The sequence below is a fragment of the Peromyscus maniculatus genome, chromosome 9 (genome assembly GCF_049852395.1).
Source record: "Peromyscus maniculatus bairdii isolate BWxNUB_F1_BW_parent chromosome 9, HU_Pman_BW_mat_3.1, whole genome shotgun sequence".
Lineage (NCBI taxonomy): Eukaryota > Metazoa > Chordata > Mammalia > Rodentia > Cricetidae > Peromyscus > Peromyscus maniculatus.
The window spans coordinates 23,519,095-23,537,606 of NC_134860.1; positions in this window are offsets into that span (position 1 = coordinate 23,519,095).

The window sequence follows — 18,512 nt, forward strand, 5'->3', positions numbered from 1 at the left end:
CTTTTGTTCTGAAGGACTCCTGACAAGAGTCCACTTGTATTGTTTTATTTGCACAAGTTTCAAAGTCAACCCTGGGTTCTTCCTTTACTACTGTGGGAGAGCTCAATACATAAAGACTATTCCAGCAGGTTTCTGGGATGATGTGGTACTGAGTCCTCTTGTGGATGTTGGTTAGACAGGTCTACTCAACTTTGGGAGAATTCATCCAGCTGGTTCTCTACCACTTGTGTCTACTTAGTTTCTATATGTTATCCATTCATGAAATAAAACTATTTGTTGTACTTTCTTATTTATTTTTATAGAACAAAAGTAAAACCAAGAATCTGAGGAAGCTTCCAGGTCTAACTTCCTATTTGTAGGAAATGAGATCAAGAGTCAGGCTAGGCTAACTCTTGGGGACATAATCAACAAAATCTGGACTACTGAAAAATCTGTGAGGCCCAAAGCTTAACTTCAACAGTGGCAGAAGCAAAGAGAAAGGGACAGACTGGGGGGTTTTAAGGAAAATGGTCTTACATGGCATTACCAATTAAATCTGCAGATATTATAATTTAAACAAGCTATAAAACTGTGCCATTTATGTGAAAATTAGGAATTTGAACAATGGCTACTAGATAATATTAATAAATAATTGTTACATTGGGTTTTGTCTGCTAGTGATAATTTGGCAATGTAAAAAAATGAGTTCTTTTTTTTTTAAAAAAGCTGAGAACTTAGGTAATAGTGCATAAGAAAAACTACAGATAAACTCAGAATATATGGGGTTTGTTTCAATGTGGAAAAAACAGAGCAGGTGGGATTATAGACAAAACAATTTTGTATATTTATTATCATTGCAGTTTGTTGATAGAAAATTTATAACATTATTCTTTTTATTTTCATATATATTTGAGACTTTGCAAAATAAATGTTAAAGTTGAAGCCATTAATAAAATAAAATACTTAGTTAAAAAAAAAAAGTAAATGCAGCATCAGACTGGGTCACAGTAGGGGTGAGGTTATGGTGAGCTCTTTTAGATGTGTTCTGCCCCCAAACCTCAGTAACAAGATCAGCTACTCACACAGATAGTTCATTCCCAGGACTTAGAAACAGAGTTTAGAGAAATGACAGCCCCCATCTGAGGTGGGTAACCGAGAATGTGTCTTGCCAATAGACGTAATCAGAAGTGGCAGGAACTCCCGCCTGGGACACGCTGTGAAGACACTGTCATGGGGATCTCAGCGAGGAGTGGCTGGGTCACAGGGCTTGCAGGGGACCATTAAGGACAACGAGAGGAAGAGCTGCGTGTATGTTTAGATAGTCAGATCTCACAGTTTCTTAGGGCATTCAAAGATGCATACCTGTGGCTAGGTTTTTTCTTTTTTTTTAAAAAAAAATAGACTTGATGGTTTAGAGTCATAGCAAAATTGAATGAAAGTATGGTGCCCCCATATACATTTCCCTTGCTTAATTCCCAGACTTTCACATATTTCGTTACTTTTGTTTTTAAGAAAGAGAAAAAAGTCTTTAAATGTACTCAGACTGAGCCTTGGTAGTTCAATAGCATGTTCATACTAAAATACAAAATTCCTAGTGAGTAGTCAGTCGTATCTTTTTTCTCTATTTAGAAGGAGTTATATAGAAATCAAAGAAAATGATTTTATGGTTTTCATTGCCCATCTGCCACAAGTGTTCATGGAAACAGAACTACATCTTATCATATAGTCAATGCTGAAGCAATAGCCAGCCCCCAGTGTCAAGGTTGTCCCAGTTTTGCTCTGGGACACCTGTGATGGTGTTTCTCAGCAATGCAACAGAATTGCATATGCTGCTGCTTAAACTGTCATTAACGTAGCCCACGTAGAGCAAAGCTCTGGGGCGGATCCTAGGATGCTGAATTTAAATCCCCTTGCATGCTGATTCTCATACCAAGAACTGCTGGTCCAGTAGCTACTGGCAGGTTGTCTCAGCACACTTTCTGCGAAGTATTTTGGAAATGTTTGTGTTGGGCACTTTTGCAAGATTGGGATGGGGGCCATGAAGAGGAAAAGATGTGGGGACATGACAAAGCTTCATGGGGGAGGGGAGGCAAGTTCTCTCTGTGTCCACAGTCAGGCCTTCTCTCTCAGGGCTTGTCACCCCTGTCCTGTGTTGGGAGGAATTCTGGCTTTTGTACTCCAGTTGAATCACAGAGATGTCCTTTTCTGTGCATTCTGCTTTACCACAGAGGGCTATTTCTAAAAGAACATTGTTGCTTTGTGTGAATTGTTTGTTTTCTTTCCAAAAGACATCTGAAAGGATCCTCCCCTCCGGGTTTTGCTCAGTTGACTTTATTACAAGGACACCCCACTGAAAAGTACATCTAGTGATGTTCTTGTTGAAGAGGGAAGGAATCTGTGTCAGAAAAGCAGCTAGAAATAAACCACAAAAGTAAGATAAAACTGTTCCAGCCGGAGTCAGTGTCTCTTAGAGAGAGCAGTCACGAGGAGCGCCCCAAGGCAGCCCAGTTAGTCCCCTGCATGCCCCGAAAGCCTGGTTAATAGAGTCAGCAGCATCAGAACCTTCTGAGGAGTGTCTCATGATTTCACTGTTCGGATATTAATCTTGGAATCTAATACACTTTGTTGAGCTTTTTCTTTGGTGGATTAAGAATGGTAGATTGGCAGATGCCATCAGGAGGATGCTGGACCTAGAGAGATAGTCTCTAAGATCTGTAGATAGGGAGTCTGGGTATCCCAGAGGTAGATGCTTACAAAACTGGAGTGGAGGTGAGAACATTTGCTCCTGGTTTCTAGGGAGCAAAGGCCAGAGGGACTGCTAAAAACCTTAACAAAGAATTAATTACCTGGTCTCTATGTCAAATGCCCAAGGTTGAACTTGAGCAGGGGCACAGCATAGTCACCGTGAAGAGGTTTCTATGAACGATGATGCTCAAAGGGCCATCCTAGCTGTCTTTGTGACACCGGGTACCATGAGGCTGTGTTGGGGGAGGCTACAAGCTGAATGCTAAGCAGAGGGTGTGAGTCAGCACGGTAAAGGGAGAATGGAGCCCTGGCAAGGGCCGGGGGGCTCACTAGTCCTACTTTTGTTTTTATTGTCCATAAGGGAAAAGATTTTTTTCAAGGAAAATAAAAAAATCTAAAAACAGAATAAGATGGCACTATGGGCAAAGATACATCAAGTCAGTGAAAGAAGATTCAATAGATTTGAAGTAATTTTCCACCTGGGAATAAAAGGAACTGTGACTTAAAATACTAATAGAACTTGGATTTCCAAGTGCATGCCATCATCAGCAACCTTTGAGGACTCAGAAAGAGGCTCTAGAAAGATGGAGACAGTTGAATCATTTCCTTGCAGTCACAAAGACAGCTTCTGTTTGATGTCAGCTTCTGGCTTGACATTTAGAACCGTACAAAATTCGAAATGGACCATTAATTTCTTTATATCCTCTTGAAAAAGGCAAGGCCCACAGCCACTTGCCTGTCTTCATTAGGAGAAGGAGACCTGAAGTTGACCTTGGTTTCTCTATGGAGTGCTAGGCAGCCCATCAGAGACCTTTCCTGTTAGAATTCTACCGGCAGTTACAAAGCCCTCACAATGAGACCAGTGATGGCTGTGAACACATGTGCTTACATGGGTAGAGGTCTCTCGTGGAGTTCCTCAGGCCACACCATTGGTCTTACAAAACACTGTTAAGCTGCTGTCCTAATAAGATGAGTAAAGGCAATGACTATAATAAAATTTCTGTGTTATCTGGATAAATCACAATGATGAGTCAAAGTTTCCCAGAGGAAAATTGTAAAAGAGACTACCTGCTCCTAAAGTTGTCCACAAAAGTTGAACAGAGGCATAAAAACAAGGAAGACTGAACTTGGCAGCAGTTTGTAGAAAACCCCTCTGACTGGACCAGCCCAAACTGAACAATGTTGGATACTCTGAAAAGAGCAGTCAGGTGCTGGGGCACAGCTCTGTAGGAAGTGCTTGCCCAGTGTATACAAGGTCCAGTCCCCAACACAGCCCCAATGACAAAATGTGAAGTAATAAGGCATCATTCTGTTTAGTCAGTAACCTAAAAATGATCACTTGTGCTAACTGGGCCACTTGGAGAATCCTACTGCATTCCAGAATGACCTCTTAAGGAGAAATATTAAACTTTGATTCTATCAAGATGAGAGTGATAGTGAAGTGATTTGTAATCCATGTTCCAGGCCAAATCTCTGAAGGATCCTGAGGGGAAATAAGATGTCCAGCAGGCCTGACGACACCTACCTTTGGAGTTGTAGAAGTTTTTAGATGAGACAGTGTGGTGGGTAACCTTGATCGTCAATTTGATGAAACTCAGACTCACCATAGAACTAGACCCCTGAGTTTGTCAAGGGATTTTCTGGATGAGGTTAATAGAGATAAGAATACCTGTCCTCAATGTCCACATGCTGGGATCCTGGATTGAATAGGGAGAAGTAATCTAACTACTGGTATCCATCTTCCTTCACTTCCTGCCTACATATGCAATCGGACCAGCTACCTCATCATCCTGTAGCCACGCCTTCCTGTCATGATGGACTGCACTCTCCAACCAGGGAGCTCAAAACCCCTCCTACCTTAAATTGAGTTTGTCATGCATTTTTTGTCACATCAGTGAGAGCAAAGTTATTGATATAGATAGGATGTTCTGTACTGAGGGTAGGGTGTGGAAATGACAAGATTTTTGCATTTCACAGAGGGCTCCTGTCCAGTGATGAAATGACATGGCACAACTAGGCTGCTTGGGGGCAGAGGAGCATCTTGAGGAGACTGAAGCAAAGGGATTCCTGAGGTGGAGAAACTGCTCAGCAACTCAAGCCCTTGTTGTGCAAGCATAGGGAGTGGAGTTTGTCTCCCTAGAAACACAAATGCCAAGTGGACACAGTGAACCCACCTATAGTCCTATCCTCAAAAGGGAGAGGCAGGATCTCCAGAGCAAGTGGCTAGGAAGACCATTCTTAAAACACCAACCTCAATACATAGGGTAAAAGAGTGCTAGATGATGACTCCTGGCATTAGCCTAGGCCTCCACCTGCACATGAACACATGAGTAAACCACCAACACGCATGCACCCACACACCTGTAAAAAGGAACATGTACACACAAATATGCACATCGCACACAAACACACAAAGATGGGAAATAACAAAGGAAAGAAGGTATTCCTTTGTTAGATTGAAGGAGACTGAAAAGCCCATACTTAGTTTCTGACCTGAATTACACAGGGACTGTCTCCTGGAACTGCTATTGTCAGAGCCTGTCCCACAGATGCCAACTTGACAGTGTGAGGAAGAATCAAAAATTCAAACTTTAAACGGAAGTGTCTTCAGAGGATTTACGTGTGTAGTCAAGTTTGCGAGCCACACCTCTGTGCCAACACTCTGCCCTGTGCTTTATAGCACAGATGTGGTGTCAGGGGAGAGTCTCATTGGGATCAGAGTCTGCACTGGGTGTTCCTCCAAGAATGGACTCGTCTGAATCCCCTGTGTTGTGCAGGGTCTGTCAACCGGAGGCACCAGGTCAGGTTGATCCTCACAGCAAACAACAGAGGAAAGCTTGGTTTAAAAATCATGTTACCTGAGTGGAAGCAGGCTAGGAGTTGGATGGTGGCTTCGTAGCAGCATTGGGGCTCAAGTCCATTGTTTGTTTCTGCCAGTTGGGTTCATCTGCCTCCCCCTTTGTTCACTGAAAACACAATTGTTTAAAGCCTAAGAAATGTTGTGTGTCATGTTATGGAAACCAAAGGAAAATAATACATGTGAGAGACCGTTCTTGCTTAGTCTTTCCCCCTCACATCCATCCTACCTTTCCACACATTAGAGAAGCAGATATTTCTCATGTTCCTGAGGCAGGATGCCACTGTTTATTAAACTATCAAAGCTTCTTGGATCTCTGAATTTTTGTTTTGGAAATGATATTCAGCCATTTGTGTGGTCTATGGGAGCTGCAGTGGTCTGAAAAGGATCCACTCTTGGGTGGTCTATGGTAGCCACACTGGTCCGAGAAGAACCCAACCTTGTATGGTCTATGGTAGCCATACTGGTCTGAGAAGAACCCATCCTTGTGTGGTCTATGGAAGCCACACTGGTTCAAAAAGACCCATCCTTGTGTGGTCTATGGAAGCCACACTGGTCTGAGAAGAACCCATCCTTGTGTGGTCTATGGAAGCCACACTGGTCTGAGAAGAACCCATCCTTGTGTGGTCTATGGAAGCCACACTGGTCCGAGAAGAACTTACCCAAGAACATCAGATGGGAAGAGGCTGTTTTAAGAACAAGCCCTGCAGCATAGCACTGTGCCCTTGTCCTCAAGAATTCAGTTCCAATGGTAATCCACAGGGATTTCCATGACAGGAATATAGCTAAGACTACAAATGAAGAGCCCTTAGCTTAGTGCCACACAGCGTGCATGTGAGTAGTTTATTAAATTTTCCCTGCTAATTCAGCAGAGTGCTTGACTGTGTGGCCTTTCTCTGAGCCTGAGACTAAGACAGCTCACATCCTCAAGGCAATCCTATTAACTTGTTCTCATGACGCCCGGCTGTCTGTCTGTCTGTCTGTCTGTCTCTCTCACTGGTGCACTTGAACTGGTTTATTAAAACACCTGGGCTGGGACTCTAATGCTCCACACACAGTTGCTAAAGCAGTGGAAATTCTGAAATTATTTATAATCAATGTTTTTTTGAATAATTATGAGCATAGAGGGAAAACTGACCGACATGTCGCCCTCTGCCCTCCACACTCCTGACCAGCTATCACAGAGCCTGTGACCTTTGGGACGCAAATCGTGCCACTCAAAGGGTCCTGCATCACAAGCATGAACTGAAGACTTTTTCAAGGCTGCTTTTAAAAGCCAGGAAATTTAAATAAAAACTAGAGCTAGGCTGCAGAGCTGGCCTGACCTTTGTATAAACATGGTGAATCACCATCCTGTGTAAACAGGGCACCTAACACAGTGCTGTGCCAGCCTTGGCTTTCCAGCTGGAGGTGGATTGGCTCACGGAGCTGTTGCAAAGAGAAGGGAAGGTGAGGGCCAGCTGTCAGGCTGCAGAGACCTTGCCAGGGCTTTTTAATAAGCCATTATTATGCCGTGGAATTCTTCTCAGGTTTTCAGCTCTGCTCACATTTAACTGAGTGCATTCTCTCTTCAAAGCTGCTTCTCACATAATGTCCTTGGGTACTTGCTGAAAACAGAGAGTGAGGTTTGAATTTCACATACACATTGGGTTTTCATTAAAAAAAAAAAAAAGAGCAGGATGGGAAAGACATGTTTGATGGCGATGAGCAGGCTGTATCGTTCTCATATCCCCTGTAAAGTCCTGTTTTCTTCAGTTACCAGCAATCCCGTGCTGAGCTGTGATGGGGCGAGAATGGCCCACTAGAGGGTAGGAGGCCGGCACTGTAGCTTCAGGGAGGCAAGCGTAGCCAGGCCCCTGCCTTCTCTGGATTTTGGTTTCTTTAATTCCAATGCAGAGATTTTTCTCTGTAATGGGCATGACAGTGTTTAACAGCTTGCAGGGCACAAGGCAAAACTGAGGGTGTGTGTTGATACTTTTAGAACAGGAGAGAAATGTCCATAAATTTTTGAGGTGGTTCAATATATAAGTGATTAGTGTCTTAGTTGAGGTTTCTATTGCTGTGAAGAAATACCATGCCTAAAAGTAATGTGGGGAGGAAAGGGTTTATTTTATCTTACATTTCCAGGTAGTGGGCCATCACTGAGGGAATTCAGGACAAGAGCTCAAGCAGGGCAGGAACCTTGAGGCAGGAACTGAAGCAGAGGCCATGGAGGAACTCTACTTACTGGCTCTTGGGGCTCCCTCAGCTTGCTTTCTTACAACACTCAGATTCATCAGCCTAGAGAGGACCTCTCCCACGGTGATCTGGCCCTTTCCAAATCAATCACCAATGAAGAATGCACCACAGGCGTGCCCACAGGCCAGTTTGACAAAGGCATTTTCTCAGCTGAGATTCCTCCTAAAATGACTTTAGATTGCATCAAGTTAACATAAAACTAACCATCACAGTTGCTGAGAACAGGTTTTTGTTTTGTTTTGTTCTTTTGTTTTTGTTTGTTTTAGCAAAACTGAGGTTCTAATTAGGAAACTGGGATGTCTGTTGTTGTTTGTACTCTGTAGAGATTTACTAGATAGTCTTCAACCTTGATAGATGGCTTCAACCTTGCCATGCGGCTCAGGTTGTCCTCAGCCTGGCCACTCCCCCTCTTTAGCCCCTATGTGTTAGTGTTTTAGGTACATGACCCCACCCATGGGCTATGGAGAATGGAATTATGCTATTGGTTGGGGAGATACCCATTAGTGAAAACTATTCTTAGATACTGGGTACCAGCCATGGGAATCAGGGTACCAAACATAGAATGCAGGGTGCCAACCATGGGATGCAGGGCACCAACTTTGAGATGCCAGATACAAACCACAGGATTGAAGATATCATCTATGGAATGCAGGGTACCAACCATGGGATATGGGGTACTAGCCATGGGAATTAGGGGACCAATCATAAAATGCAGGGTGTCAACCATAGCAGGGTGCTATGTACTATGGTCACTGAGGAGGACTCTGGAAAAAGGCATTAGAGGATCTCAGAAGCAGGCACCAGACAGCTCAGGGAGGAGACATGCTTCAGCAGATGGGAAAACAGGATGGGAAGCTGTTAATGCTGAAGAGACCATGAGGACTCCGGGGAGGGGAGGGCATTGGCTCTGGGTAAACAATTCAAGCAAATTCCTTCACAGCCAAGAAATTAAAGTGAATTTTCCCTCGAGCTGGTTCTGGTTCTAAAGTCACATCCTCTCTGACTTGTCTTTTTTATGAGTATTTTAGGATTTGTTGTGAATCAGACCCATGACCAATTTACACTTTTAATTGACTTCCATAGCTTACAAAATTCTGTGTCACATGCTGTCAAAGGCAGCCACTGAATTCTCATGGGCAGCATCAGGAACTCCTGAGGATGGAAAGTACTTCTGAATTTTGATTAAATGCAATATCTTTTTCTGTGGCTTATTTGAACATATCAGCTAGCCAGTGATACATGTTCCGGAAGACCTGGCTATTGCATTCACTTTGAAGTTGTTTTATGCTGTGCCGTATTTACATATTATAGAATAGTTTTACATTTTTACATGTAATTGCCTAAATCTTGTTTAATACATTGTGCTGTTTGTATGTCCCTAAACCAAATCAAACCTTCCTTGCAAAATGATCTGAAAATGAGTTTTCACTTTTAATGCATAATTTATGCAGATCTTGCCAGTGAGACAGAAGCCAGAATGCTCCCCATTCCATTTTAGGATAAGCCGATGTCTGGTGCTCTGGAGAGGATCAAATCCCACAGCCCTCACCAGATCAGCCTGGGTCCTACCATGACAAAGCCAGAGGCCAGGGTGAAGAGCTGAAGCTTTGCTTGGACAGTGCAGTCCAAAGGAAATCCACGATGCTCCTCAGTGGGAGCATTCTGCTGTGCTGATCTGTGAGGAGATCTGCAGTCCAGATGCTTGGCCAGTCCATTTATTCAGCCTGAAGGCTGCCTCTAGGCAGTCTGTGGGGAAATACAGCCTCAGAAAAATCCATGAGAGGAATAACAGAGGAGAGAAATTCTTTTGCTGTTACTTTTCTCCTCCCATTTCTAACTGGCCCGAATTTATCTCGAGGCAATGAACTCCCCGGACTTCTGGTTTACATTATGTGGTCCTTTGGGTGGCTTGATGGCATGGACTAGTGAGGTCTTCATTCCCCACAGGTTAGGAGGTGCACAGGGACTCCTCCACACCAGCTAGATGCAGCGAAAGCAGTGGGAAAACAGACCTTTCCATTCCTGCTGCTATTCTTCTCGTTACCTGTTGTATTTTATTTTCTTGATAGAGACAGAGATAACAGTCAACACCTTAAAGGCCTGTAGTAAAGATGCAATGAGGTCTTGTATATACGGATCTTTTGACAATGCAACCCTCAGGTAGGTCTTTTCCCCCACATCTGCCCTGCAGCCTGCTTGCAGATATTTCTTAGATCCACCAAAAGCAATTTTTCTGCCATGGCAGGAGACTTGACTTTCTGATAGACTGTATGATTGTGAGGCTGCTATATGTGAGGTGTCAGCTTTATCTGACTATATCAATAAAACACTTCTTAAAATATATATTTTCAGAAAAGTTCACGATGTGCCCAATGTATCCTAATCATATTCACCCTCATCCCTCACCTCCAGTTCCCCCAAAACCCCATCACTTATCCTTCCAAATTTTGTTTGTTTATTATTTTCAATCCACAGAGTTCAAGTAGTGCCACTCATATGCACACGGGTGTGGGGTTATCCACCGGGACACAGGGAACCCTACCCGTAGTGACAGCCCCCGAAAAGTGACGCTCCATCCCTCAGTAGCCATCAACTGCCAATAGCCAGCAGTGGGGTCTTAGGAGTTCCCCCCAGTCCATGCTGGAATTTCTAACTGCCTAGTCGTATGCAGGCTCCTGAAGGTAACCGTGGCTGCTGTGAGTTTGTGAGTGTGACATTCATGTCACGTTAAGCAGTGTCAGATGTGGCTGTGAGTGATAATAGACCACTCAGTTATGTATGTCTCAAAGAAGCAAAAATAATCTCTTGTCATTAGTATTACACGGTAAAAGGTGTCCATGGAGATGACTGTCTCAAACACACAGCCATGGAGCTCTCCAGCTTCTCTTCTTTTGCAACTACTCAAAAGAAGTTAATTTAGGTAAGAATGAATGACAACCTTACGTCAATATACACACTGCCTTGCATCCCTTTTCCTCTTTCTCATGTATTATCTTTGCATTCATACTTAATTGCAAGGTGTCGGATGCTTTATCATCTATATTCATCCTCACTTGCTCAATCAGTTTCTTATTTTCCCATTTATGGGGATTTCTACTATTTACTCTTTTGTTTTAGTTTTTGTATTACAAGCCTCCAGATTAAAATAGCAGTACACTTATTGCTTATTGTTCTGTGATCATCTTCTTGCAAATTCTAGGAGAACCAATTGAAAAATTACTAGACAAAAATAAGAGTGCTGACCCAGGTGGTCAGTTACAAAATGGGTACATTGAAATCAATAGCTTCCCTTATATTCTGACAGGAATTGGTTGGAAATTTTAATGGAAGAGTGGTCCATGCACAGTCATGACAAAAAAAGCACTGCCCGACTGCAGACAAATAGTAAGCAGTGTTTTAGACCTGGCCCTGTAGCTTGGATGCGGTTTGAATTTGCCCCAAATGGTCTTGTGCTACAACACTCTAGTGTGGCAATTCTGAGAGCTGGGGAACAGTGAAGAAGTAGGAGTCAGTAGGAGGGATCATGTCTTTAAAGAAATTAGTGTTTTCCCTAAGGAATGCATTTTCATTCTTGAAAGACCACTTCCCACAACTTGGTCCCATTTGCATGTGGCACTTTCCCTTTTTGTTTTTCATGCCACAATATAGCCAGAGTGGGAGGGGAAAAGCCTCAGAGGCCAAACATAATGGGCCAAAGGATTCTGGCTTTCAGTTTCCAAATTAGTGAGAAAAATAAACCTCCTCTCTTTATAAAACACACAGTCTCGGGTATTATGCTATAGCAGTGGAAAATGGATGAATATATAAGTGAGCAGAATTACACCATTTTGTAGAGAAAATATAAGGAGAGAAATATCTGCTTACATGTTAGGAAAATCAGTATTGTACGGATGGAAATGCTCCTTGTGGTGACCTTTTCTGTCATTCTGTCATTGTGGTTCTCACAATGTGGTTGTACAGAGTGAGCTGAACACACACTGTGAGCTACCTCTCATTTTCACTGCAAATGCCTAGAAGTGAACAAAGCACACTGCTCAAAGTCAACTTTTAACAAGGCAGGGAGACCACAGAAGGCCCTCCAGTGGCCAGATACCACACCACAGGAAAAAGTCGTCATTGCCTCAGATGGGAGAGGACTGGGAAACCCTCGTCCTACAGTGCAAATGAGGTAGTTTTTCTGCACCAATCAGGAGCAGCCACGGGATTCAGCACCAGGCCTGCCAGTGATGAAGGAGCCATTATGTAAGGTGCAGCAGCAGGGGGAGGCCGGGGTGGGGGTGGGGTGGGGGAGTGAGGTGCGGGAGGCAGGGGGGCGGTTAAGGCTTTATCTTTCCCATCATCCTAGCCCAACCAATGCATTGATGGAAGACCATTGTGGCCTTGGAACTCAGCAAACAGCAGCAGTGCCTTCCCAACAGCAGTAAAGACCTAGCCCACTGGCCAAGAAGGGGACACAGGCTAAGTCAACAGTGCTCGGCCGGGAGAGTGCCCAAATGTACTAAACTTGCTTTTTGGCTTCTGTAGTTGTTCTTGCTAACTGTTCCTGTTAACTGAAATGTGCCAACCCAGAATATGGTTTTTGTGCTTAAAAAAACCCAGAACAGTAGGGCTTAATGCTGCATGAGTTGGGAGAGTTCCCCCTTGGAGCTTTAGGCTGGCTGTAAAGACTGTTGGCTTTAAGAGTCCCTGTGATCCCTGAAGGAGTTGCCTCACAGCAGTGGTCTGCCTGCCTCAGCTCTGAGTGCTGCAGTTACAGGTGCTCACCATCATAACTGGGCTTGACATCGTATTTTACTAAAAGCAGGCTTAATGCTTCAAAGCCCCTATATGTGGAAAACTGTGAAGGATGCAGCCACTCTGTTAGTGAGAAGACACACCTGCTGAAAGTGACGTCATCCTCCCGCAGCAGCTGGTTTCCTCTCTGTCTTCTGAGCACTGTGCCTATGACCTGCTTTCCCTTTCGTACAGACTGCAGGCCACGCTGTGGGTCACTGGCTCACACTGCGGCCCCGTGTTGAAGGAAGGGCTTGTTCTTGCTTTTCAGTTAGACTGTTTCTTCCTTCGTTCTTATTTCACTCAACTTTTAATTCTTTTTTTTACTGTTTTTATACACTATTTTAAGCTCTTTCTGAAACTAAGTGTTCTGAAAGTGAATAAACAAACTGCATTGTGCCTAAGTAAGGGACAGATAGGACCCAGGCCAGGCATTGGGCTTTCCAGTGAGTGCTGGAATCCCAAGATTCCAGTCTTGAGAGCAATAAATGTGTCAGCTGATGTCATCACCAGGAAAACATTTTGAAGACTATTTTAAAATGTTCTCTTAAGCTCTCAGTACAGTGAACAAATGTTTTCAATGGCTGTAAGACCTTCTGGATTATTTTTATTTCTGGAAAGAAATCCAGTGTTTCGTGGTAAACCAAAACCACACAGGGCTCATCAAGCTGGCTTAACACTTTTATTTTTTTCTGAAGTGTATGCTATAAAGTGGTAAGAATATTAAGAGATATGGTTATCAAACTGACACCAAAAATGTTCTCCAAGGAACAGGTTAGAGGACCCAGCATGAGGGTTGCTCTTGGATAGGCGTATGGATGAGTGCATACTTTGAGGAAGCCTACCTGTTTGGGTGTATGTGTTCCCGTGAACTTCCACAAAAGCATCTCAGAGTCTCCTACCCCTACAATCTGAAGGCAAAAAGGTCAGCAAAGACATGGTCATAGTGATGGGTGCATTACCTCAGAGTTCAACCCAGAATCCCATACATTTCCCATCATGCTTTACTTTACCTTCAGATCTTAGGGGAGACATGGGTTTGGCTAATCATTCTGGGATGTAGGACTTCATACCAGCGTTTCATTGTTGATGGTGGTATCAGGGAGTTGTCACGGGTCTAAAATCTGAAGCTATTTTGCCCCCTCATGTAGGACTATTTTGGAAAGTCTGATCATGATCTAGTTTTTCCTTGAACTCATCAATTTTGTGTTGTGTGTTATCTCTTCCATGTCACTGCATTGGTGCCTTAGTGTGATGGACATGATGGAATGCTGTTGCTGGAGGGGGCGTTGGAGGTTGTCCAGCTGTTGGGCACAGACGGTTCTAGGCCTGTGCTGCGTGGATTCTGTCCTTAAATACTTCTGATATGTTTACGTCAAGAACTGAAAACAAACTCAATTGATATTGGCCAGCAGTATTTACAGGAACCTCATCTTCACAAGACTGGAGACTGGTGAAAGCGTGGCGTGTGGCAACAGGACCAACGAGGTGACAAAGTGACAAGATGACCCAAGACAACCAAGCTGACTTCCACATCTAGGGTGATGGATAGAAAATAGCTAGTTAAACATGGGGACTTGAGCAGATCCTGTAAAGAATGGTGTAAAACCTGTAAGAAAGCCTGTGAATGATAGAAGTTTCACACAGACCCTGCCCTGTAGACAGATGGGTGAGCTGCATGCAGGCCATCCCAGCGAGATCAAATCAAAATGGCCAAGAAAAGCACTCAATCACTGTTCAGATTAGATTTAGCAATCTTAAAGGACATCCTTGGATACCAACACACAGTCTCCCAACACTAAAGATGAAGTACACAACAGTGTCCAGTGGGCAGCAGGACTCAGATCACCAAACTGAGAGGTAAGAAGGGTGAGAACAAAGAGATGGTTGACCGATAGGAATCAGATTGTTGGGAGGATCCTGGAACCATTAGTTGCGTCTCCCTGGATTGTCGTTTGTGTTCAGGACTTCTGTCCAAAGCTGGAAAGTCCTCGTAGGATACTACAAGAGGCTCACAATTTTTTGGGCTTCCTGATGTTGAGCACACCTACATTCTTCTTTGTTGAGATTTCTCTTTGTAACAGTCTGAAATATTTAGGATAGGCAATTACTTTTTCTAATTTTCCATGAACCAATTCTCCCTGATGTAATACTGATGCCCCAGGCAGTATATTTTAGAGCAATTATCTAGCCCACCCTTTGCCCTTCTGCTTCAGAAACATGAGCTGAAATGGGCCATAATTAAATAGGAATGGAAGCTGATTAACCCTCCCTACTCTCTGAGTGTTTAGTTTTGAGTTAATTGGTGGTCTCTACTTACTAGAAATTTACTTTTGGAAAACATGTCAGTGATTCTTTCTTTATTCCTAAAAGAACGGTGGGTGATGGTGGTGGGGTTGATGCAGACAGTGCTGTGTGTGTGTGTGTGTGTGTGTGTGTGTGTGTGTGTGTGTGTGTGTGTAGGGATGAGTAGATAGGTATGGACAGGGTAGAAATACATGGAAAAGTGTGGGGAAGAATCTTATTTACTTCTGTGTTTCATTGGTCTTCAACTGGATTTTTGCAGAATAATCTTTAGCATTTTTTCATTGATAAAAAACATCTATTTTAGTGCTAGATAACTGTGCTTAAAACCTAGCTAGCTAACTAAGCCACTCACTTAACCTTTCTCATATGTTTCTCTCTGTGTGAGTTGGGGACAACTACAGGGCTTGTTTTTCAGGCCACTGTGAGTGCTGGATAAGGGGGTAATAAACACTTAGATCAGTGCCAGGTACTTACCGGGTGCTCAGTAAGTGTTTATTATTGTGTTACACTTGGAACAAGGAGACTTACTATGCATCTTTGAAATGTATTTAAATGAAATGACTATAGTTTACAATGATTTATTTCACATTTTATAAGGAACTAGAAGAGTTTGAAAGTTGCCAGCATAAAGAAGTGATAAATAGTTAGGGAGTTAAAAGCTAATTATTTTAATTGTAAATATCTATCAAATTATCACTCGGTACCCCATAAATATGTATAATTACTGCATGTCAGTGAAATGCTCTTGGAACATTGAGTTTGGGGAGAATGAGGAAACATAAATTAGCTGTTCCATCAGAGTCGCTGGACTAGGAAAGCTCATACTGAGTGCATTGGCAGGTGTGGGCACTTAGCCATGAAATACTCACAAGACTTCATTAAGCCTGGTAGAGAAGCTCATTTGTTTTGCTTTCCTGCTTTAATCTACAAGGAATTGATCCATGAGATCATGTCCATGTGGACTCTTGCTGTTCCTAGTGAATCTTTCTATCCTGCTCTGCAGCCCCAACCTCGTGTCATCTAAATTACAGTTGCCATCTTCTCAAAGAACCCCATATTTTTCTGGCCACCAGGACTGTGGAAGGGGGACACTTGAATGAAGCTGAGTTATTCCAAGATTACCTAGGTCAATGTTCTTGGCTCCCCACAGAGGGAGACTTTGAAAAGTCTGCAGACCCTGTGGTTGTTAAGATAGAGAGGACACCATTGGTGTAAACAGAAAAATCAGCAGTACTACTAAACACCCCCTAACAACCAGGGCAGGCCTTGAAAGAAAAAATTAGCCAGTCAAGTATCAGTGAGGTGCTATAAAAAACTCTGACCCAAAGATTCCTTTACAAGCAGCTGGTACTCCAGAGCTGTAACTTAGAGAGGCCATTCATACAGACGAGATCATTGTGGGAAGAAGTGGAAGAGTTCACTGCTTGAGGACATAATCTAGTCGCTCAGAAAGCCAGTCAGTTCTTCCCTCATTGGCTATGTTTATTGGTAGAAATACATTTTCTGGTTTTATTTGAACTACTTCAAGTTATGCTTTTTGTTATTTGTTGCCAAACAGCTCCAAATATAGGATAGATATATGCGTGGGGGGCCATGTATGGTGAGGACACCTCTGTGTCCATCAGCTCTCAACTCGGTTACCTCCATCTCTCCAAACTGTAACTCCCTACTGGAATCTGGTGCAGTCATGCCAGAGTTTTTTGTTTTGTTTTGCTTTTGTTTTTGTTTTTGTTTTTTCTAGGAAAGGCCTGCCAAGGACCAATTCCATACGCCCCCCCCCCCCCACTTTATAGAACTTTTAAGAAAACAAATTAAAATTTTTTAGTCTCCCTCACCTGGGGAAACTTCAATTTATGCAGAGGCTTTGCTGCTTACTGGAATTTAATGGCTTTGAATTGTGGACCTCTTCCCTATTTCCTTTGCTCCATTTTTAAATTAACCAATTAGGAGTAGACTGTGAAGTTGACCCTTAACCAATGAGGACTCGCCAAGCCTCCCCACCCCGCTGTGGCTATCTTGGCCATATGTGTTGCTTGCTAACCTGGTTTCAGTTGCAGCACACCTTTTTTGCAAGAAGAATTTTGTTGCTGGGTTACTTTCTATCTGTTTGTGCATTTTAACACCAAGAATATTCCATTCTAATAATACCATAATAAAACCACAGAACACAGTGTGTGCAGTACCACAGGAACAGGCCTATCACTGCAACTCCTCCTTTTTCTTCTCAACACTTGGGATTTGCTTACTGATGGTATGCTTACTGATAGTATCCTGAGACTCAGAGGACGGTAGGAAGACATGTGTGATCAGAAATTGAGATAAAAGAAATAAAAATGTTGAAATGTATTTAAAATAATAAAAATTCCAAAATGTACAAAATTTGTATCTAAATGTACATCTTTAAAATTCTCAACAATATGGTGAGAGAACTGAGCAACTATCCTGGGTAATGGGTGCTTTCAGGAATTCAGTGTGTTGATAGCAACATTCATTTTCTATACATCACACACAGATTTTAACGCACATTGGATAGGCAGTTTGGGTTCTTTTTGTCTTCCGTATTAGTCTCTTTCTTTCAGCAGTGCAGTTTTCTACCCACAGTTCCTTATGAGTCCTGTGAGAAAGCAAGATGAGACAAGTTTGGTGGCTTCCCAAAGGAGATGTCTGAAGCTTTTAACTGGAATGAGAGATGATGCCCACCCCCCACCCATAGCAAAGGGTAGTATCTGCTTTGCTGTGACTCCAGCCATCTAACAAGCTGTGTACTCTAGCATGTGAGGCCCTAAGCACACAGAATTCCCAAAATGAGTCTTTTGTGATGAATTTAAATGCTGGACACATCCAGACTGGCTAGCTCTAGATATATTTAACATAAATTGTGAAGCAATATGCTTCAAAATCCAGGGTTTCCAATTTAAAATAAAAAAAACCCCAAAGTGTCCTCTTCATTCTGAATTTTGAATTAAATTCCACCTGAACGGCAATGTTGTGTATCTATTCTCTTCTGGAAATACATTCACTTGGGGAGATTTTAAATTGCACTTCAGGAACTTAAATTATGACTTGCAACATTAGGTAGCTTGATGCAGTACAGTGATTTCATGAGTATTTTGAAATGTCACCATGGATTTGTGTTTTAAATGATTCTTTACTAAACTGATTCATTAAATAATAATTAGTTCCATCTGGCTATTCAAACCGTTTGCTATAAGCTTTCTATTTAAATGGGAACCTAAATTAAACCAATGATCCAAATTTATCATCATGTTACAAAAAATGCTCAAATATTGCTTTAGTTATAATGCCAGCACATAGAGAAATCAAATCACTTATTCAGCCAGCAGAGACCATTTATTGGCAAGGATGACTTGATTGTGGCTGTCTCAGTTTGGTTGAGAGAGAGGGTCTATTAGAATCCAGTGTCTTCCTGACTTCCTGGTGTTGGATCCACCAACTCCATCCAAGAGGATCCTGGGATAAGATAGCTTGAGGTAGGGCAGGCATTTATTAAATCCTTTCAGAATATTTGTGGAGCGCCTAAAGAACATGAGGCCATCTATGTTCTATACTGAGTTTATATATATCATACACAGGTTTTAATGCACATTGGATA